General features: G+C 37.3%; 1 pseudogene; it reads right to left on the minus strand.

Annotated features, from left to right (window-relative positions):
* Window positions 1-6,579: 6,579 nt before the first annotated feature.
* LOC112315367 (large ribosomal subunit protein uL6 pseudogene) lies at window positions 6,580-7,215 on the minus strand (annotated as a pseudogene).
* Between the last annotated feature and the right edge of the window lie 15,573 nt (window positions 7,216-22,788).

Raw genomic sequence — 22,788 nt, forward strand, 5'->3', positions numbered from 1 at the left:
ATGTTTTTTATCCTTCATTTTGTTTATGTGGTGAATCACATTTATTGAATTGTGGATGTTGTACAAACCTTACATTCCTGGAGTAAATCCCATTTGATCATGGTGTATGATCATTTTGATGCATTGCTGTATTCGCTTTGCTAGTATTTTGTTGAGGATTTTAGTGTCTGAGTTCATCAGGGATGTTGGCCTATAATTTTCTTTCTTTGTGGTGTCTTTACCTGGTTTTGGGATTAGGATAATTCTGACTTCATAAAGTGAGTTTGGGAGCCTCCCCTCTTCTTGAATTTTATGAAATAGTTTGAGAAGAAGAGGTGTTAGTTCTTCTCAGAATGTTTGGTAAAATTCACCTGTGAAGCCATCTGTCCCAGGGCTTTTGGTAGTTTTTTGATTATGGCTTCAATTTCACTAGAAGGCCATAGTAATCAAAACAGCATGGTACTGGCATGAAAACAGACACATAGATCAATGGAACAGAACAGAGAGTCCAAAAAGAAACCCACACCTTTATAGTCAATTAATATTTGACAGAGGAAGAAAGCACATACAGTGGGCTAAATATAGGTTATTCAATAAATGGTGTTGGGAAAATTGGACAGATATGGGCAGAAAAACAAAACGAGACTGCCTTATTACACCACATACAAGAATGAATTCAAAATGGATCAAAGACTTAAATGTCAGAAAGACTTAAATGACTGAAACCATAAAAATCCTAGAAGAAAGCATAGGTAGCAAATTCTTGGACATTGCTCATAGCAATATTTTATCAGATATGTCTCCCTAGGCAAGGGAAACAAAAGAAAAAATAAATTGGACTACATCAAATGAAAAATTTTTGCACAGCAACGGAAATCATCAACAAAATAAAAAGACAAACCATAGAATGGGAGAACATATTCGTAAATACATCTGATAAAGGATTAATATCCAGAATTTACAAAGAACTTACAAAACTCAACACCAAAAGAAATAAACATCCCAATTAAAAAACAGCCAAAGGACCTGAATAGACACTTATCCAAAGAGAACATACAGATAACCAATAGATATATGAAAAGATGCTCAACATCACTAATCATCAGAGAAATGTAAATTAAAATCACACTGAGATATCATTTCACCCTTATCAGAATGGCTGTCCTCAATAAATCAACAAACAACAAGTGCTGGCCAGGACGTGGAGAAAGGGGAACCCTTTTACTCTGTTGGTGTGAATGCAGACTGATGCAACCACTGTGGAAAGCAGTGTGGAGATATCTCAAAAAATCAAAAATGAATCTGCCTTTGACCCAGCAATCCTATTTCTGGGAATATATCCGAAGGAACCCAAAACACTAATTCAAAAGAACATAAACACACCTATGTTCATTGCAACATTATTTACAATCGCCAAGATATGGAAGCAGCCCAAGTGTCCATCAGTAGATGAGTGGGTAAAACAACTATGGGTCATTTACACAATGGAATCTACTCAGTCATAAAAAAGAAGAAAATTTTACACTTTGTGACTCCATGGTTGGACCTAGAGAACATTATGCTAAGTGAAATAAGCCAGTCAGAGAAAGACAAATACCATATAATTTCACTCATATGTAGCATCTAATGAAGTAACTGAACTAGCAAGTAAAATGGGGGCAGACTCATAGATTGGGGGGGGGGAGGTGAGGGGGTAGAGGGATTGAGGATAAAAGACTCGTGGACATGGACTGCAATGTGGTGATTGCTGAGTGGAGTGGGATATAAGGGGACTAAATGGTAATGGAAAAAATACAATAAAGATTAAATTAAAAAAATTTAAAAATCATAAAAGCTCTTGGTGTTCCACAAATTCACTAATACTCAATTTTGTCAGACTTTTAAGTTGTTGCCAGATTGTGTCAGGCTTTTTAAGCCATTGAGGGTTCTTTGGCTTTTTCCCTAAGGGAGATGGGAAGCCACTGGAGGATTTTGAGTCAAAGGATGAAATGATCTGACTATGCAGGATCATTCTGGCTGCTGGGTTCAGAATAGACTACACACGGGTAAATGAATAGAACCCAGTAGACAAGTGGTTATTTCAATAATCTATTCAATATATGATGGAAGATAAAATCAGAATCATAGCAGTGGAGGAGGAGTGAGAAATGAAAATATATCTGGACTCTAGATACGTTCTGAAAGTGGTGACATATGAAAGTAAAGACAATAGATTTTTCTGTTGGATTGCAGGAAGGGTATGTGGGAGACTACAAGGTTTTGGCATGAGTAACTGAAAAGAAGTCAGTTGCTGTTTACTATGATGAGAGGTAATCCAGGGGCAGGAGGTTTGGAGGAAAGATCAGGCATCAGATTTAGGCTTGATATGTTGAAGAAGACTTTTATATACTCAGTTGAAGATAGATAAATCTGTCTTGAATTAATATGATAGTTCAGAACCAGAGTATACATTTTGGCATCTTTATCGCATAGATAGTATTTAAAGCTCTGAGACTAGAAGAGGTTACAAAAAAAGCAGTATAGTCAGAGAAGAAAAAGGGTCCACGGAGAAACTAGCAAAGGAAATGGAAACAGAGGAAGAAGACCAGGACAGTGGCTGTGCCAGCAGTCAAGTAAAATGGATCCCCTGCTGCTGATGGTTTAAGTAGGTTGAGAACTGACATTTGAAAATTAGATTTAGCAACATGAAAGTCATTGCTGATTTCTCAAGAGCAGTGTTGGTGGAGTGGTATGGATGAAAACCCAACTAGAGCATTTTAAGAGAGGACAGAGGAGAGGAATTTATTCTTTGTATGATTTTTGCTGTAAAGGGAAGTAAGGAAATGAAGCTGCAGCTGGATGGTGGATTGGGGTCAAAAAGAGTTTTTTAACATTGCAAAACTATTAGCATGTTTATGTGCTATGGGAATAATCCCAAAAATAAGTAAAAATGATGATGCAACAGAGAGAAGAGACAAATTCTGGAGTGATATACCTGAATAGTTGAGAGGGAATGGGACTAGTTAATAAGTAAAGGGAGTATGAGCAGTTCATCCACTGTGGTTAAAGGGAAAGCAGAATAAATGGGCATGGATATAGGATAAGAGATGGAAGTAGTAGTGAGAGGCTGTAGAGTCAATGGTTTCTCAATGAAATAGGAAATAAAGATCAGCCGAGAATGTTAAATGAGAAGTTTTAATAAAAGGGATAAATTATGAAGTAGTGATCTAGGAGAAAGACTGGAAATTATTCTTTCTAATTTTTAACCTGTCTTGGATGATTTCACTAAACTGATCTCCTAGTTTCTGTCCTTGCTCCAGATTGATTCTCTTTAAACAAGATGGTCTCATTCTGCTCAAAATCTCCTAATAGCCAACAATCTTGCTCGGAGTAAAAGTCAAAGTCCCTCCTCTCTCCTACAAAGCTCTACACCCTCTGTTCCTGTACTGCCTCTCCAAACTCACCTACAACTACTTTTCCCCTCACTCACATCATCAAGGCAGGCAGTTGTGTCTATTTTATTCACTACTATCTCCTCAGTACTTAAAACAGTGCCTAGCATGTAGTAGGTACTCTAAAGATTTGTTCAGTATATCAAATAGCAGCATTTTAATGATTATCTAAGAAGAATATAAGCAAAGTCATCCAAAATATGGTCTTTTCTAAATGTGTTGGGTTTGTTGGGACCTAAGAGTAATCATGCCCTTTTTGCTATTAACTGGGACTATCTGGAGCCAGACAGGTGTTGTGCTCATTTAAATGTTAATAAAAATTGCAAATATCTTTCACTCAAAATTTTTAAGAGATGGAAATTTATGATTTTTTTAATACTATGAGTTGAGCTACATAAAGTTTGTACTTTATGTATGTTTATATTCAGGCATGGGTTAATATAACCCAATCTCATTCAATGAAACTAAGAGCCAAAGTGGAGAAAACTATGAAATTTGTTGTTAGGGATGTTGTTGAATAATTTTTTTTTTTGCATTGCATAATGCCCCCATTAGGAGACTAACTCTTCACAGTCCCAGACAAAAAATAGAATGTCTCTTATTATTTTAGGAATACTGCAAATCATGTTACTGTTCTGTTCTTTTCTTGGGCTATTAGGAAACTTGGAGTCCACTGTACACCTCTTGTTTTTGTCAAGTACTTGTTTTTGTGAGAATGGTGGGGCCGTGTCTTCTACTTCCACTATTAAAATAACTATATAAGTAACTAAACTCATACGAAGGAGATCATGCATGACTCAAGAATCCACTTCTGTGTACCTGGTATCTGAAAAAGAAAAAAAGTAAACAAAAAATGATGAACTTATCCTGCAAGAAATCAGAAGCACACTTTAACTAGGGAAGATCAAGTAACAGAAGGAATTGTCTGTTCCCAAACTGTCTGTACTACTCTAACAGAAACCTCAAATAACAATCCATTTGTCCTAACATATAAGAACATTTCCCTTCACACCTGGTTATCAATATGGGCTGTCAGGGCTACTACCTATATGGCTCAGTTAGCCAATTCTGTGTACCTGAGGCTTAAAAGAAAAAGCAAAGTAATCCAAAAAGGATGCACCTCTTCTTCAGGAGATGTGCACAACTGGTAAAACGCATTCTGAACCACATGATGTCACTCATGTGTGAAATCTAATGAACAAACTGAACAGAAAAGCAAAACAGGCAGACTCATAGATGGAGAACAGATGACATCTAGTAGGTGGGGGAGGGTAGGAGGTTGAGGAAGTGAGCAGAAAGGAAAAAGGACTCATGGACAACAGTGTGGTAATTACTGGGTGGAAGGGGATATAAGGGGACTAACTGGTAATGAAAAAATGTAATAAAGATTAAAAATAACAATAATAAAATAAAATCATTCTGAGTTCTAACCTCACTTCTTGCTTCATCTCATTTATATTACCATCCTATTTTCTTAAAACCAATTTGATCTCCCCCCATTTAATCTCAATTTTATTTTACTATATTGCCCCAGGAGTTCTCCACAAGTAGGAAGAAACATTCATACTTCCAGGTCAGTGGAGGGAGCCAAGCCTAGGCAGAAGAATAGGTGAATCAGCATCATTTCTAATATAGACTAGAGATCACTAGGTGTGGGATCACATTATGTATTTTAAATGGGATTTTTAGATTCTCTGAGACACAGTAAGAAATTAATTGCCAATGAATTGCTGTTCTCAAGGATTTACTTTGCCCAGATTCAGTCCAGTCAGCTAGTTAAGCATTTTGGGAACTAATGAATCCTTCCCTTTCTAATGTCTGTGTTTCTTAAAATGCTGCTAGTATGAAATAGATTAATGGTGCTTATCAGACAGATTAAATGTATGTGGAAAGAGTGATGGTAGTAAAATAAGGATCACAGAAGACAGAAGAGCCTGGGAAAAAGAAAAACAAAATAATAGATTATCACCCAGGTCATCTTAATGAAATGAGTATTGAAAGTGGAGAAAAGGCATATATAAAAATAGAAAGGATAATTTGTAAAATAAAATTTGCCCCACAAGATAATAAAAGCATAAAAGAAGCAATGAAAAAAAAAAAAAAGAACAGAGAAAAAGGAACTAGAGAACAAGAACCCCAAAGAGGGTAGAATACTTCCATTCTTATCTTCTTTTAGAGGCTAAAGGCAGATCTTGCAGAGGTGGGAAACACTCTTCATTATTGTCCCATGTCACCACACCTTCCTTTCCTACCCCATTATGGGGCAAAGCTCTCAAGGTCAGCAGAATATAATTGCATAATAACACCAGTCACTGCTTTTTTCCTGTAATTTTTTATTCTGCTTCTTTTTTTTTTCTAATTTTACCTAGAAAGATAAATCTTTTCTGTGTCATGTTACAAAGTTTGTTGAGGCAGAATTTTCTCAATAAATCAATATTTTAATAATATTCACTTCTCATTTCACCAAGGTTTTTCTTAGTAACAAGAAATGGCCTACAGTAAGGTGTACTCTCCATAAAGTGAGAACTAAAACTTGTTTGAGGAGAACGTTAAGGGTGAACATGTTTATCAAAAGAATTAATGTCTGCCCTTAGAAGAAGACTTAACTTGATCAAGCATAGAAACTATGATAATGACAAAAACACAAATATAGAATTTCCACTTGTCAGGTGCTATGCTCAGCATTTTACACATGTTGCCTAATTACTTCCTTACAACAATCCTATAAGAAAAGTGCCATTGCTTTTCCCGAGTTAACGATGAGGAAACTATGACATGCCAAGGTTCCACAGCATATAACTAGCATACCCAGAACTCAAACCCAGGCAGTTTGGCTCTAACGGGCTGTTAACTACTCCATCGTACTCAAATAAACATTTCTTAGATGAATAAAAAGGTAAATTAAAGATGAAAGAATGTTTAAATTAAGTAGTATTTAATATATGTTTTTTGATATGTATTTTGTTTCATGACATGCATTTCACTGAACTAGCAGCATTTGAGTTTTACTAATGACTACAGATCCAGAAAAATATATTAAAAAACTCTATATCTTTGTGTGCATGTGTGTGTGTGGTTAATATTGGAAGGTTTACACAACAGAGGTTTTGAGGTAATTTGTTGGCTTTTTCCCAAATCAATACATGTCTTTTATTGTATCTTTAAAATATTACAAGTGACTCTGAGGAGTCATCCAGCATCGTGCTGTTTCTGTAGCTGGACAAGTTAGATCTAATTCATCAGCCAGCTGAACTCTTCCTTTACAGAAACACAGATACCATCCAAAATTGTTCTGATATCCCTGTTTTCAACTATTGTGGCTTGCTGAATCAAAGCAGCTGAGTTTTATTCAAGTTCAATGTCTTCCTTCAAGAATTAACTCATTTTTCTGGGCTTGAGATACTAAAGAAGCAACGCCCGACCTCATCCGAACCCTGTGGATATAGTTTTTGCCCAATACATTGCTGATTTCAACAAGAGAAACATTCTCCCGAAAAAAGACATTGATAGGGATATGGGCGTTCACAGACCTCATCTTGCAACAGAAGCCCAGTGGAATACCCTCCATCAGGTCCTGTACATGACTGCAGACAGCGAGAACTATAGACAGTTCCTTCCCATCTCCCCACCACTTGCCAACCCAAAGCCTCTTCTTTTCCTCTCCAAGAAGGATGAGTTCTACATTGATGTCATTGAAGTCCCTGCACAGGGTGCCTCTGCGGCCCTTTATAGTAACTCTGTGTCCCTTCAGGGTGATGTCAACATATCCTGGAGAGTTGACAGTCTTATTGAGAATGGTCTTCATCCTCACAGTAGATGCGGCAAAGAGAGCTGAGATAATTTGTTTCTGATAAAATTAGCAAGACATTTCCAGGATTCTTCTAGCAAATTGGAACTAAAATTGGGCCTAGCAATCATATGACAACTTAGAAAAAAATTGGAGCTAACAATTTAAGAATCTCCAGAAAGTAAACATAGATTGTGTATTGAAAACAAATTCTTTTATTTGGGTAACTGATAATTTGTAGAAATAAAATTTTAGCTCTTTTTTTAAACTCTGTAATTCTTTGTTACTTACCTTTCTTAGGTCTTCACAGAGAAAGAGTGATGATATACAAGCATGAAAAGTATTGAGTGATTCTATGTAACACTGGTGAGTTTGTGCCTTGTTGAAAGATTTCCTCTGTGTATACGGCAGCCCTACCCGAGTTTACAGAACCATTTCCAGAAGGAATCTGATAGTGTGTGGCATTGACCTCACAAAGTTCTTTGGCCTCCATAAGGCAGCACCATCCATGTGACAGGTATGGTTTTAACCAATAAAAGTAATTAATTTAGTATTTTGAAAAGCTGAGAAATCAACTGGGCTCCTTTGTTTCTAATTAACCATGCTTTCTGAGTTGAGGCGATGGATGTTTGAAAAATATATGATGTATGTGTTTACTTACCACTCATGATCAGTGTAGAATGGGATGGTACCCTTGTAGGGTAGCACAAATTGGCTATGATAGCATTCTATTAAGTTTCAATTTAATCACCATGGATCATAAACTTGCTAGGGCGAACATCCGGGGACATTTACTCCATGCATTGTGGTAAACGCCATCTGTTTAGTTTTTTGCTGGTGCAGTTGTAGGATGTAGGAACAGGACCTATCCTCCAGGGCTCCATCTTGTTAGATTTGACCCTTTCTTCAACCTTTCTAAATGATGACATCAGACAGATTGTTTTCTTTTCAGCTTTGTTTCATCCATAAATTTGATGCACTTACCTTCTTCAACATATGGAAACATACATAAAATAAGAAAGAGCTAAGGACAGAACCTTATAGTTCTCTGGCAATAGCAAGCAAAAGCCACAACCTGTTAAGAAATTGATAAGCCAAACAACTAATTTTTGGACTGACCTAAAATATGGTGAATATTTTGAATGCCAGCTAGGAGATAAATAAATTTTACAAAGGACTAGGACAATTGAAGGCATTGAGATACATGGTATTTAAATGAGATGAGAGACTAGTATTTTGAAAGAAAATAAAACTTCAAAATTGAACATTAATAGATTTAAAAGAAATTATTGCATCCTTTCCAGTGCTTACATAAGAAAGTACAGGTACTCAAAAAACATTAGTTGACTAAGTAAAAAATAATAAAATGAAAGCCACCCTCCTTGAAATCAGTTTATTAGTAAATGAAAATAGGCATTCTTTAAAATGTTCCTAGATGGATGTTTGTGTGTGTGTGTGTGTGTGTGTGTAACATTTTACTTATGAAATACTCATTATTTCACTGTTACACACATAATCCTTCAGTGGCTTTCTGCCTCCTACCTGATCACTTTGCCTGGATGCTGAGTCCTACAGTTTCACTTCAACCCACCTATCCAGTCTCCATGCCCACTCACTTGCTTCTTCCTTTATAGTTACGACAGTTTCCTCACTGTCCCCCAAATGCACCACATATGTATTCTCATTGCTTCATTCAGGTTCTCCAGAATTAATGCTCTCCACTTTCCTACAATAACAAAAACACAAATAAAGCAAATTCATCCAATCCTGACTATTCTTTGAGGCCCAGTGCAGATGCCACCCTTTCCCTAGCACGCTTTCTTCTCTGGGTCTACTTTTCACCCGTTTCGTAACCTCTTCATTCCTTTATTCCCTCATTTGTTAAATGGGGAAATAATAACAGCTGCTTCGCTAGGTAGTGTTATTAATAAAATGACTACTTAAAGTTTAAGGGGAGTGCTTTCTTTGGCAAAATTTTTAATGAATATTTGGGGTTTTTTTTTTTACTGTTTATTAACTTTATGACATTTATTTTCCTTGCCTTGTTTCAGAAAAACAAAATTATCACAAAATTTGTGTTCTTCTCACAGTGTTTTCAGGTTGGACAATCTTTAGTCATTTTGGTTCTTTTATCATTCTTTTTTAAAAATTATATTTTATTGATTATGCTATTACAGTTGTCCTGATTATTCCCCCTTTGCCCCCTCTGCCCAGCACTCCCCACTCCCCCAGGCAATCCCCACACCTTTGTTCCTGTCCTTGGGTCATAAATATAAGCTCTTTGGCTTCTCCATTTCCTGTACTGTCCTTTAAATCCCTATGGCTATTTTGTAACTACCTATTTGTGCTTCTTAATCCCTTTACCTTTTCACCTATTCCCCTAATCTTGCCTCCCATCTGGCTGCCATCAAACTGTTCTCTGAATCATTGTTGTTTTGTTACATGAGACAGAACAGAAAAAGGCAATTGCAACTAGGAGTAATGAGTGCTGTGCTAAAGTTGAGTACGGGGTGCTATGAAACCTTAGACGTCAGGATAGGTTTCTGGAGGAAATGATTCCTAAACTGAGGCCTGAAGGATGAGTAAAACAACTACAGTCCTCAATTCTGCAAATCTCTGCAATTGCATGATCAACTTTACGCGTAACAACATTCTTTCATTAAGTTTCTAAGGAATGGTTTGCATGAAAGCAGGCTTTGTGAACCCACTCCTTACCCACAGAACTGCACGCACACACTTCCTTCCCCAAGAAATCCCCACAGACACTCTTGTGACCCACCCAACACTCTTGGGAAAATTTAAATATAAGAGAGGTGCTTTCACCATGGAATTATGAGTTCACAATGTGATTAAAATACAGAAATAAAATGTTACCTATCAAATCAGTATTTTTACATTGAAACTGAAATTTCTCTGAGGGCTAAAACCCAACCTCATCAAACGACTGAAGGTCGTAGTCTCCTCTTGGATCATTTAATTTTAACCAGGGCCTCAGTGGTAGTCATTCATCTCTGGGCTTCTCAGTGCCCACAGGCAATTCTGTGAGTGTGTCCTCCACTAAATGCTCGGCTACCCAAGTCGTTTTGGCATCTGCTCATTGTCATCTAATGAGGGAAAAAGAGACAAACTGCATTCCCACATCTTTGGCATATGCCATCTTAATTTTTTCTCCTTTCTTTCTCATCATAGTGTTATATATACTTTCTTGCTACTATTGTTTCATGTATCTCAGTGTGTCTCCAACCCTGCCTGCTTCCTCCCCTTGCCTGAATGGATTGTGAGGTAGTTGGGGGTAGGGCTCATGAAGGGCTGCTGTATCCAACCCTGCAGGCTGGATGTGCCTACTTCCAGTGGGCACCATCCTCATCGTGCACAATGTGACTGTTCCCCTGCAGCTGAGCGGTGTGGCAGCCCAGGGGTCCTGTGTTACAGTTCTTTTGTGTGGCAATACCTATTATGTCTAAGATAGTCAATCAATAAATATTGCTTGTTTAATTGTTTATCGATGGTTCCAAGAGATGAGCTCATGTTTTATGTTTCTACAACCAATGAACATTTAAAATTTTTCATGAGTTTTGATCTCTAGTATTAGAATAATTCCTTTTTAACAGTCAATAATCCATTTTGAATAATCAGAATAAATGTCAACTCAGTATTAAAACATTTAAACAAGTCTGTTTGCTGAGGACCTAGATACTTATATCAATACTTATATTAAAGTTTCTACTGTTAATTGATAAATGTATTTGTATCTGTCTCAATAACATATCTATTAGGTTAAATGAGATTTGGATATTAAGAGCATAACTTTACCAGATTTTTATTTTTACTCATAACATCTCACAAAATATTCTTTGGGTATTTATAAAACAGTGACTGAGGGAAAACCCTCTTTGAATATATATTTCATTTTAAAATAAACAATTTAACCAGTGTGTCTTGGACTAACACCAAAATGGATAATTCTGGAAATACAGCTACACTATAAAATGTACTACTGCTTGGTAGTTTCTTATTCTTGGCTAATTTCATGACATACAGTGTTTTCTCCAAAACTGACTAAAAAGAGGTTTCTCTAAGAGTTTCATAGAGGAACCAGAATGCAATAGTCACATAAAATTTAGAAAGTATTTTAAATAAGTGACCTCAGTTAGAGCTCACAGATTTTGCATTATAAAAAATGCTTGCTGTAAGTTATTATAGCATTCGCTTACAATGACCCTACACTTGGAATCAATTGAAATGCACAAGTGCTTTTAGGTGGACTTTTGAACTCCTCTGATTTGTGGCAGAGATAAGAGTAAATGATAGGATAACTAATTTGTGCACAGTTTCTTGGCAAGTTAACAAATACGGTAAGGTAAATAGTTGGCTATTTCAGGCAACTTTATGTGCATTAAGCACTTTAAACTCTTTGTTCAAATCTGAAGCCCTGTCATAGATATTTGAGGAATGTTTTCAGCTTCTTAGTCTTCTTTGAGACTGGCGTCCCAAGCTAGGGCCTCTTTGATTGTCCATCTTGCTATAAACTTGGCTCTTGTTTATGTCCCCTAACCTTGACTATTTTCAGGACTGTGGCCTGATCTTGATTGTGCTCCCTACAAGTGGATTTTAAGTTTCCTATTTTGATCAAGAGATCAATTTACTTTTCCTAGGGCTGCTCCACCCTGGATTGACTGCTGAGGGTACGTCTGTGTGCATACACACGCAATCTTGTTTATGTGTTTGTCATTGTTGTCACGAACACTAGAGAAAAGACTATAACTCAGATGCATCATTTGCATCTTATATGTACTTCCTGTAAGATACTTCCTTACTTTGTTTACATGTCACAATCTATGAACAGAAAGTATGCTTGCCCGATTAAAAAGTAGATGAGGAATACACAGTAGATAGGAAACAAATGAGACAGAGAGACCACACAGTTATTTAAGGTCACACTTATACTACCCTAGTCTGGCAGCTAAGTTGGTTAGAGTGTCGTCCTGATACCCCTCGACTGCCAGGTTTGACCCCTGTTCAGGACACACACAAGAAGTAATGAATGAAGGCATAAATAAGTGGAACAACAAATGGATGTTACTCTCTCTCCCTGTTCCTCTTTCTCTAACATCATTTTTTAAAAAAGGTTACACTTATGAAAAGGTGGAGCCAAAATTTACATGCAGAACTTCATACCCCTTTTCCAAAGACTGTTTCTCAGTCTTTACTCAGAGCGGCATCTCCTCAGGCACTTGTGTAAAATGCAGTTTCCCTGCCTCATGGAAACCTAAGGATAGGTCCCAGAAACACTGCCCTAGTACGCCCAGAAAGTTTAAGAAATAATAGACTTTAAATGGTCCAGAAATACTAGAATAAAGGACCTGAACACCCAAATGACTTTTCCACTTGAAGCACAGTATTATGGAAAGTATCAGGCACCTGAAAATAAGGTTTTATAGTGACAAATGTCTTTTCAGGGATGATTATGGCTTTATGCAAAGTCAACCCCAATAAATCTTTTCTACAAAGCTCAAGTCTCAGTCCAGGCTGGAAGTAAATCATTTTCCCTGGCACCACAGTTCCAAAAAGAAAGCCAGTGAGGACAATATGAACATTGCTTTCCTGGCACTAGCTGTCTAAAGAATAGTTGCATTGGCAAAGCTTTCCTCTCGTGACCTGGTTTTAAATGAAGAATAAAAATTATAGACATTCACATATGTAGAAAATAATAAAGACTGGAAATAAGGAAATGAACCAGTCTAAAACATCCAAAAGAAAATAAGCATTCTATGCATTAAGTGAACAGGTGCTTTTTCTTCTTCTTCTTCTTCTCCTTCTTCTTCTTCTTCTTCTTCTTCTTCTTCTTCTTCTTCTTCTTCTTCTTCTTCTTCTTCTTCTTTTTGATGAACAAAGAGAAGGTACACCACATTAACATTCAATGGGACACAAAAAGAAAAGAATGTTAATTTACAAAGAGGATCTTACTAACCTGCTAGTTAACAATAATTTAGTTTACTGTTAAGAATTTCACCTTAAACCTGTTTTTAAAAAAAAAAAAAAAAAAAAAAAGAGTATGTTAAGAAGCATACTCTTTCCAGAATCTCAATATATGTTAAGTTTCAGTAATAAATTCACCATTAAGGAAAGACTGCTTCTACAAAGGCATTCAATTTTTTTTAGAAGAAGAAGGAGAAGAAGAAGAAGAAGAAGAAGAAGAAGAAGAAGAAGAAGAAGAAGAAGAAGAAGAAGAAGAAAGAAGAAGAAAGAAGAAGAAAGAAAGAAGAAAGAAAGAAGAAAGAAAGAAGAAAGAAAGAAGAAGAAGAAAGAAGAAGAAGAAGAGAAGAAGAAGAAGAAGAAGAAAGAAGAAGAAGAAAGAAGAAGAAGAAGAAGAAAGAAGAAGAAGAAGAAGAAGAAGAAGAAGAAGAAAGAAGAAGAAGAAAGAAGAAGAAAGAAGAAGAAGAAAGAAGAAGAAGAAAGAAGAAGAAGAAAGAAGAAGAAAGAAGAAGAAAGAAGAAGAAAGAAAGAAGAAGAAGAAAGAAGAAGAAAGAAAGAAGAAGAAAGAAGAAGAAGAAAGAAGAAGAAAGAAGAAGAAGACACAAGTGTGAAAACAGCTGGTAGCAAAGGAAGTCTTTAGAATGCCAAGTAATAGGTGACCAGCAGAGCAGCTAGTATCAACAAGAAACGAAGGGAGGAAAGAAGATGTTCCACTGATGACAGAAGAGAAAGAAAAGGGCTGACTTCAAATGTTACTAAGCTGAGGCGGAGGGGACAGTTTGGTTGCTGGTTTGATTCAGCCCATCTGAAAAAAAGTCTTGAACATGCACAGTTATATCAGGTCTTGTGTGAGCCGGGCACAGGAACCTAAGTGGTAATGATTTCCTGATTAATGCTAACTGGAGCCAGAGAATGAATGATCTCATCTAGAGACTTCTGTAATTCTCTGATTAGGGATACATAGGAACGAGTGAAAATATAATCATTTTTTCACTTTCAACATATAATCTTTTAAAAATGCAAATCAGGACTCTGTTACCCCAAGCTGAAAATTGGGAGTATGAGAGGCAGAGGTATCCTTTTTTGGCGCGTCTTGGAGGTTCTCTGGCTGGGCTTATCCAGTCCGAATGGGAATGGCAGGCAACAAGCTACCAAGGGCAGAAAGCAACAGGCAATTTTGATTAAAGGTTTTATTCACAAAAGAGGTGATAACAAGGATGGATACACTCCAAGAGCCGGGAAGCCTGCCTGTTCATAGCAATTCTGCCGCATAGGCACAGAGACAGCAAATGAGTCAAAGATGAAAATGTGAGTCAAGGCTGTCAGTCTCCACTCATTCACCTGGCCACCTTGACTGTTGGTTATTAGCCCAGCTTCTCTGTATTTCCCTTGTATTTCTCAACACATTTCTGTTGATTGGATACTGCTTATCAGAGATACACTAGGGAAATAGGGAAAAGGCAACTGCTGTGGCTTGTATTTTAAAAATATGAAAACTTGCTAAAGTAAGATTCTATTTAGAGAATCAATTTGTAATTCCACTATCACCAGGACAAAGCAGTGAGACTTGACTTCCCCATAAGAACCAGTCGGCCCTTTTGTTACTTCATTTCACCTTTGATACCACTGGTGATGCTCCTTTTAACAAAAATGTCTCTGGAGAAGATGCTAGAGAAGCAGGACACCATGGGATGTTCCCTAAGATCCAATGACGCGGGGACGATGGTCTCTGGCCCTGCTTGCAGACGTCAAAGCTTACACAGGAGTACAACATCCCAAACAGGAAACCACACTTGTCAAATGACCAGCCACTAATGATTCATCCAGATTTGCTCTTGGCACCACAAGATTCCTCTTCTGGTCTTTTTTTGTGTGCAGGACAGTCCAGAAGGGCCTGATCTTTTCTACGGAAAATCCACGGATGGCATTTTTCTTCAAGCCTAATTGGTAACTGACTTACCTTCTTTCATTCAAGCAATTGTTCTTCATCACTAAGAAGTTTCCTGCTGAAATAATGTGCCCACATGAATAGTTTAATATTTAGACCCAGTTCCAAGTCACTAGTTTTACCATCTTAAAAAACTATATTTAAAAATTTTTATGAATCTGAACAAAACTGACCAAAAGTCTGTAATCAATTAAACTCATCTTTTGGAATGACCCACACATTCAGATTTTTAAAAAATTTACTCATTCACCTGATTTTCAAATTAAGTTATCTAGTATATATCATTGGCATATTTCCCATCTTATTCAGCAATATTTTAAGCATTTATTTTAATGATGATCCATTCTGATAACAATTCAGTATAGTTGCCTGATGCCATGTCAATTCTTAAATTGGAACCAGTCATAATTATGTGAAATACTGGTTATGATTGATTAACTTGAATATTTGCTTCTATTTAGTATTAAACTGAATAAAAGTATGCTAATAGAAGATAAAGAAAAATTAGAAATGCTAATGAATACATATACTAAAATCAATATTACCATTTTTCAAAAAGAAACATACATAAAATATATGTTTATGCCTTTAAACACGGCCTTTAGAATTAAACTGATCAATTGAGGAGGCTCTTAACAGAGACAAAAGGACCAGGACAGAGATCAGGGCGTGGCCTGAAGGCCAGGTGTGTTCAGCAGCTGCGCAGGCACAGGAGCCACCTCTGCCACGGAGAAAGGCCAGACTGCAATCCTGCTGGCAGGTGGCGGGGATGCTCTCCGTTACAGAAATGCCCACAATGAGAACAGTGTCTCAGGCACAAAGATCCAGGAGGAGCCACAAAAACTAGGTGGCTGGACCGCCTCGTACTCTCACCGGAGATATGACTTGCGGGTGACAACACTACCACATCCCTGATGATGGCGGAGGCCCTCACCACAGACAGCTGGATGACCTGTACCAAGAGATGATGAAGCACTATATGGAAGTCCTCGAGAAGCTTCCAGAACATCGAGCAGACCCAGCTACTACTGAGAGCTGCTTGCAGCTGAAGTCAGGTAACTATTTCCTCGCTCAGTACACGCCTTTCGATGAGAAGGGTGAGGGAAAGCTTGCTGCTCCCTCTAAAGCCACAAGCTGGAGAACCATCAGTCTTCCCGCTAACCGGCCGCCTTAACAGTTCTGTGGGAGTTAGAGGGATTTTCCAGGGCTCCTTCCCAGGGCAGTGCAGCCTGGAGAGCCAGGTCCCCCTAGACGTCTATGTAGAGGAGGCCAGCTCCCCCGGCAGTTTTGCAACCGATGCCTGGTTCATTTCCAGAAATATTTTCCATTGCTTGTCCTTTAAATAATAATAATAATAATAATAATAATTATTATTATTGCAAAAACATCAAGGAAAATATGCATCACCTGCATAAGTGCCTGTCTCCATGATGATTTTATGTGGTTCATGGAGTGATGTATTTAGGTAGCCACAGTCTCTGCCCCTGGGGTCCCGGACCTGCCCCTTGAGTTTTTGCTGACGGATGGACCTGCCCCCTATGAGTTTATACTAAAGGCTGGCATCCAGTGAAATAAAGCCCAATCAAATAAAAGAGGGAAAAAGAATTAAACTGATGTCACAAGCTGAGCTGAGTACTAGCTGTGTGTTCTGAGGCCCTTTTAAGTCCTCAATGTTTCTCAACTGGAAAATAGGAGGAAACAATAGTACCATCTCCTACTGTTTGTTGGGGATTAGATAACATTTTTAAAGCAGTTAGCATAGTGCTCAATATATAATGACAACCATAATTGGTAGTTATTGCACATTATGTTGATATTTAGATTTTTTTTCAAAGTACATAATGTCAGAAAAAAAAGTTCTGCTATTAGAAGTTATAAAAAGCCAAACTTTTAATTAAGAGCAAAATCTCTTCCTTGGGTTAGTTTGAGTTGATGAATATTATACCCTGGAAAGATGAGACAATGAAAGTAAGTTTGCAGAAAACTAATTAAACTACTTAAGATAATAGAATCAAACTTCAAACTTATCTTGTCCCCAAGCAAATTCCTCCACACTCGAACCTTATACCTGCTCTGTTCATGGTTTTCCCTATTTCGGTTCATATCAATTCATCTTTCAGGGTGTTTAAGCTAAAAACATCAGTTATTTTTGACTCCTGTTTTTTCTTTCAAATGCCACATGCAATTCATCTACAAATCCTAATGGCTTTCCTTAAAAATATTTGACTATTTACCTCCATATCCTCTGCTATTCCACTTGGTTGATGTGAAACATAATAAATAAATAAATAAATAAATAAATAAATAAATAAATAAATAAAATGTCCGTTTTGGTTTGCATTTCTGTAAATATAAATAATTATTAAAATATTCATTACTACTTTTTCTAGCTTCCACTCTATATGAGCATAATCTTCAAAAAATTTTCTATAGGTACATTAAAATAAAGCCTCAATACTATTTTGTGGCATAGCCTCTGCTCTTCTTCACAAGTAATGCAGTTAAAGCTTACCACAAAACTTTTACTCAAACCATGATATAAAAAGGTAGTAATTGCAAACCTCTAAATTATCACTTAATGATCAGAATTTAATTATCAGTACAAGCTGTATCACATTAAACTGGCATTTTTTCTATCGTGAACTGTGGGGTGACTCTGTACTTTCTTAGCATCATTTCCATATCGTTTTTGTTGCGTTGCTTGCCTTTCTTCTGCTGGGGAATTATTGGGACCATGAACATGAAGAGCCAAAGAGAGAGGAGGCATGTGTCACTTGGCCTTTCACACTGATCTTCACTAACCCATGTTTTCATGAGCACCAGATTTACCAAGTTTTCAAAGAGGAATGGCAAGTGTTTGATGATGCAGGAAGTTTGGATTTAATTTTCACGTTGAGACACATGGATACTATTCCCTGAAAAAAAAAAAAAGTTGGCATACTGAAGATGTCCAAGTGTTCTTTCTCCAGAAGCTACCAATAGCCCCACTGGATGTGAGGCTCTGCTGGTTCTGAGGGGCTGTCAAAGCAAAGACATGTTTTAAAAGGTTGAGGTAGGAGCTTTATAAGCACAGTGCATTCTACATAGAAATTCTTTATCGATAAATGACAGTAGTCTATTGAATAAATGTTGAGTCTAAGGCCTTTATAGGTATGACCAGGAAGTAGTAACAATCTTGCCCTCAGCATTGTTAAAATTGTGTCTTAACCATCTTTAAGTATGTATCATGCATTAGATATTTCAGTTTACTGGATTGTTTTCCCAGAATTCCTGTATTTAACATTAGTACTTCTCTATTTCTTACATATGTATTTTAATTTTTTTTAAAAAGAAAAAATTTCCTGGGTAACTCTTCCCCTACTATTTATCACCAACATTCTATTTTTTTTCCACTAGAACTGGAATAATGATGTACAAGCAGATGTTTCTAATTTGGAATGTCTATATTCTTTCATGGAAGGAAAAAGTTTAAACTTAAGTAGCTGCTTTTTATCAGTAAAGTGGGGGGAGGAAAACATTATCCCTTACTAAGTATCTCTTCTTCACCTTTCCTTCTTTATTCTGAAATTTTCTTAGTTCAGTCTTTGAGGTGGTATCTACTAATTGAGAATTCAGGTCATGGCTGTTGCCTGATCCTTCTTCCTAAGACCAAAGTAGAACCACATTCTTTACCTGGAATCAGAAATCCAAAATGTAAGGCTAATGTTTCGTGTTGGACATCTGCTCATTCTGGCTGCCTTTTATCGTCTTCTTCTGGTTCTGCCACCCTGAGTGTGTTTCCCGTCACCCTTGTTAGCAAGCAGCTCACGTGCTTCAGGAAACTGTCTCTATGACTGGTACATGGGACTCAGGTCTAAACAAATAAGCATTGACTAATTATGACTGGTTCTAATTTAGTGCAACTAGAATGTAGCCCAAGACTTTAAATAACAGGTTAAAGAATGAGACAAATGCAAGATATTAATGAGGAAACATGTAGCCTTGAGAGCTGCTGGCAGCACTTTTTGAACAGCCAGGCAGAATCTTCTGAGACTGGAGCAGAGATTTTGAGGGTTGTTCATTACACAGCATTATGACAATAAAAATCTAGCTAATACACCAAAGAAGGTCACAGATCACTTTTAGATATTTGAGGTATGTCCTGTGACTTACTTTCATATTAGAACATCACCAGCAAAAAGTAAGATAAGCTATTTCAAGGCAGGATAATGACATTTTTTAATGCTAAGAGGAACAAGATCTTTTTCTGCTAAGGTTGCTAAGCTTGTAGATTTGAACCTGGTACCAGTGGCCATCTGCCGTGCCATGATAAGCAGCTAGTTGCAGAGTGAAGCTAAGCAGAGACAAACAGAGGTGAAAGGCAGGTAGCGTTAGAAAGAGAAAGAAAAAGAGCGAACACCGAAAAGGCAAAAGCAAAAAAGAGCACAAGAGAAAACATGAGTGAGCAAACAAAAGACAGAAAAAATAATTAGAAGAATCAGTTTTATATAGATAAAAATCTAACTTTTGCAGACTCACATTTTAGGTGACATTGACCCTGTGGTTGGCATTTTTCAAACATGAAATGAAGATATTGAAACTCTGTGTTTATTTATTCAGCAATTAATCAGTACCAGACACTGTTAGATGCTCTTATTAAAAATCCATGAGTCAATGTAGACCCTGGGAAATTGTTAAAGTAAAAAAAACCTAACATGTAAAAAATAGAATGTTATGTGTAAGAGCAGATATATATAGAGAGAGGCAGATGATAAGTGCTTTGGGAACACAAAAGAAAGAGAAATTAATTTTATAGATAAATGGAGGTGGAGAAGTATACAGGAAAAGAATTCACATAAGGTGTAGCTAAAAACCAAAGGATAATTCTGGTAAATAAATTATGACTGAGGACAAGAGGAGGGTTTGCATTGGTACCAGAAATTTTAAATTCATATAAAATGGACAAATTTATTAACCTCTATTGCAACATTCTGTGCTTAAACAGGGAAACAAAAATCCGCATTCAATTATCAAATTATTACAATACCTCACTGGTTTTCTTTAATCCTTTCTTTTTAATTAAAGCTTTAAATTATGCTAAACATTGTTGAGAGAGAACGTGGGGAAGGCTGACCTGATGTATGGGTCCGTGATAGTAGCCCTGCTCCAGAAGAACGCGTCAGCCAAAAGCAATCACACTACCAACGTTGTGGAATGACTCAAATGGTAACTGAATGACTTTCACTCCTCTTTTCTATTTCTGGATACCTCTACAATTTGTCTGAAATGTTTTATTTCCTTTTATCACTTTGCATAAAATCAATCTTACTACAGATTCATTTGAGTGAGCAAATTCATTTTTCAAAGTGAAAAATAAGATAAAAGGTGGGGGAGAATATTAAGGGGGTATGGGTTGTAGTCATTCACACTTTAGTATTAAATAGTTGGTTTCCCTCTTAGCCATGCCTTGCAGTGTGTGAGAAACAAGTCCAAGTGCAGACAGCATTGTTGTGGAACTGTGAATTTTCTTACAGTCAGAAAGACCTGGTTTGAGTCTTGCCTCTTACCACTTTACTACCTTTATGAGCTTAAGAAAATTATTTAATGTTTCAGGTGTCTCAGCATCCTCATCTGTAAGATGCAAGGAATATATCTACCTGCTGTTGCTATATAATGCACGCACACATTGACCAGCACAGGGTCCAAAGGCTGACTAAGCAACCAACCAATAAATGGTAGCTATTGAGAAAAAGAGATAACTGTAGCAAGAGCAACAAAATCCTGGGTGAATGGAAGACACCAAAGGCATACTTTGCCTTTTCAGTGCTTTTGCCTATGACAAGGTCAGGGGTGCAGAGTCAACAAGTTGAGGTGCAAAGGTATCATGGTGTGTCCAATGCTTTTTGTGATAAAAAGATCACATGTAGTGCATTAACGTTGCATTAAATTTTGATCACTCCTGACGATTCTAGGTTTTTGTTGTTACTGACTGTAACTTCTTTTTATGACTGGTCCTTACAGAGACAAGCACCTCACAGAGGCAGTTAAGGGAAGTGAGAAGAGTGTCTTAAACACAGGTGAACATTTAAAAATTCTGCACCGTGCCTTACTCTGCAAACACAGGAGATCCTGCTTTGAAAGCTGTTTATGGCTGACACTTAAAAGATTCCTCCTGTTAAAATACATGTGCATTGAGTACGAACTGAGCCAGGGTGTTATTTTTTTTTATTCTTGTCATCAGCATGTTAACATTCCCCAGCTGTCCATTTCAGAAGGACAGTGGGGCCTAACCATGTTGTAAGTGGGCTAAGCTTTTCCACAGGGCAGTACACTGTGTTGAGACAAAATTGGGATGTTCTTCAGATTTCTTCTCACTAGCTAGTCCAAACTCAAAGCCACACCCTTGAAAAGTGATAGAGTCAAATTGTACTTTAATTTCTCTTTGAAAAATCTGGCTAATGTAGTTTATTGACAGAAGCAACTAAGTCTTCTGATCAGATATATAAACTATAAACCTCAAGTCAACTTTTCTCTTGCCAATGGTTGCCTCAATAGTAAGATAATTGCCACATTAACAGCATTCAACTCATTTTTCAACCCAGAGGATCTCTCCCACAAAGCAGGCTGGAGGGAGGGAAGTGCCAGGCCACGGTGTGGTTTCCTGACACTATTCCGCCTTTCACCCTGACTCTGTCAGGTGTCGTGTCCGTGCCCTATGAAAGGCACAGGTTTTGTTTTTTCTTCTTTTTTTTGAGTTTTCAGTATCCTGTCATGACATTGTTTATGGGATGTATAACACCGCAGCTTTAAAGTCAATAATTATCTTCTGAATATAAAATTTTAGAGTACTCTTTTGTGCACTAGATAGGATTAGTCCCTGCACCACAAGCATACTGACATATTTGTGTTCCTCGAGCTTTCTCTTGCCCTCAGGCTTTGCTTCTGCTGACCTGCTGAAAACTCTGTCCCTGTCCTCTGTTCCACAACTCCTTTCACATGTCTAACTCTTGGTCACCGGCCAGGTATTTGTTCAGTTATTAGTTCCGTAAGGCCTCGATTCTGAGTTGGGTAGCATAGATTCCTGTATGTTCCCTGTGTTACATTTCACTCGTCTCTTTATACAGCTAAATTCTCCACCAGACTGAGTTTGCTGAGATCAGGGATACTGTTTTTTTACGGTGTATCTGTAGCAGGGGGAAGGAATACGCTTGCTTTTCAGTTATTATTTGTTGTGGGATATTTTATTTTTTTGTTTGTGGTTGTTCTTTTCCTTACTGTCCTATGGCTAGCATTTGCTCCTCTCACCCATGAACTTTGGTTAACTCATGGCCATGTGGTTTGCTTTAACCAGTAGGGTGTGAGTAGATCTGTCATACAACACATCTGGGCAGAAGTTTTAAATGCAGTTGCATGGTTTGATACTTCTTCTCTTCTTCCTGCCTTCCACAGTCAGAAAAGCATGTTTTAAATAGTGGCTACTCCTCACACTTCGTTCGTTCAAAGAGAGAACATACGTAATGAAGCTGAGCCCCAAAGAGCCCAGCTCAATAACATGAGTGACAAATGACTATTTGTGTTGTAAGTTGCAGAGATTTGAAGATTATTTGTCTTCCCAATGAAAGTTGATTACTAAAGGGGGCATTAACAGAAAGTAAACATATCAAAGAAACCAACAATGATTTATTTTT

This window comes from Desmodus rotundus, chromosome 8 (assembly GCF_022682495.2).
Source record: "Desmodus rotundus isolate HL8 chromosome 8, HLdesRot8A.1, whole genome shotgun sequence".
Lineage (NCBI taxonomy): Eukaryota > Metazoa > Chordata > Mammalia > Chiroptera > Phyllostomidae > Desmodus > Desmodus rotundus.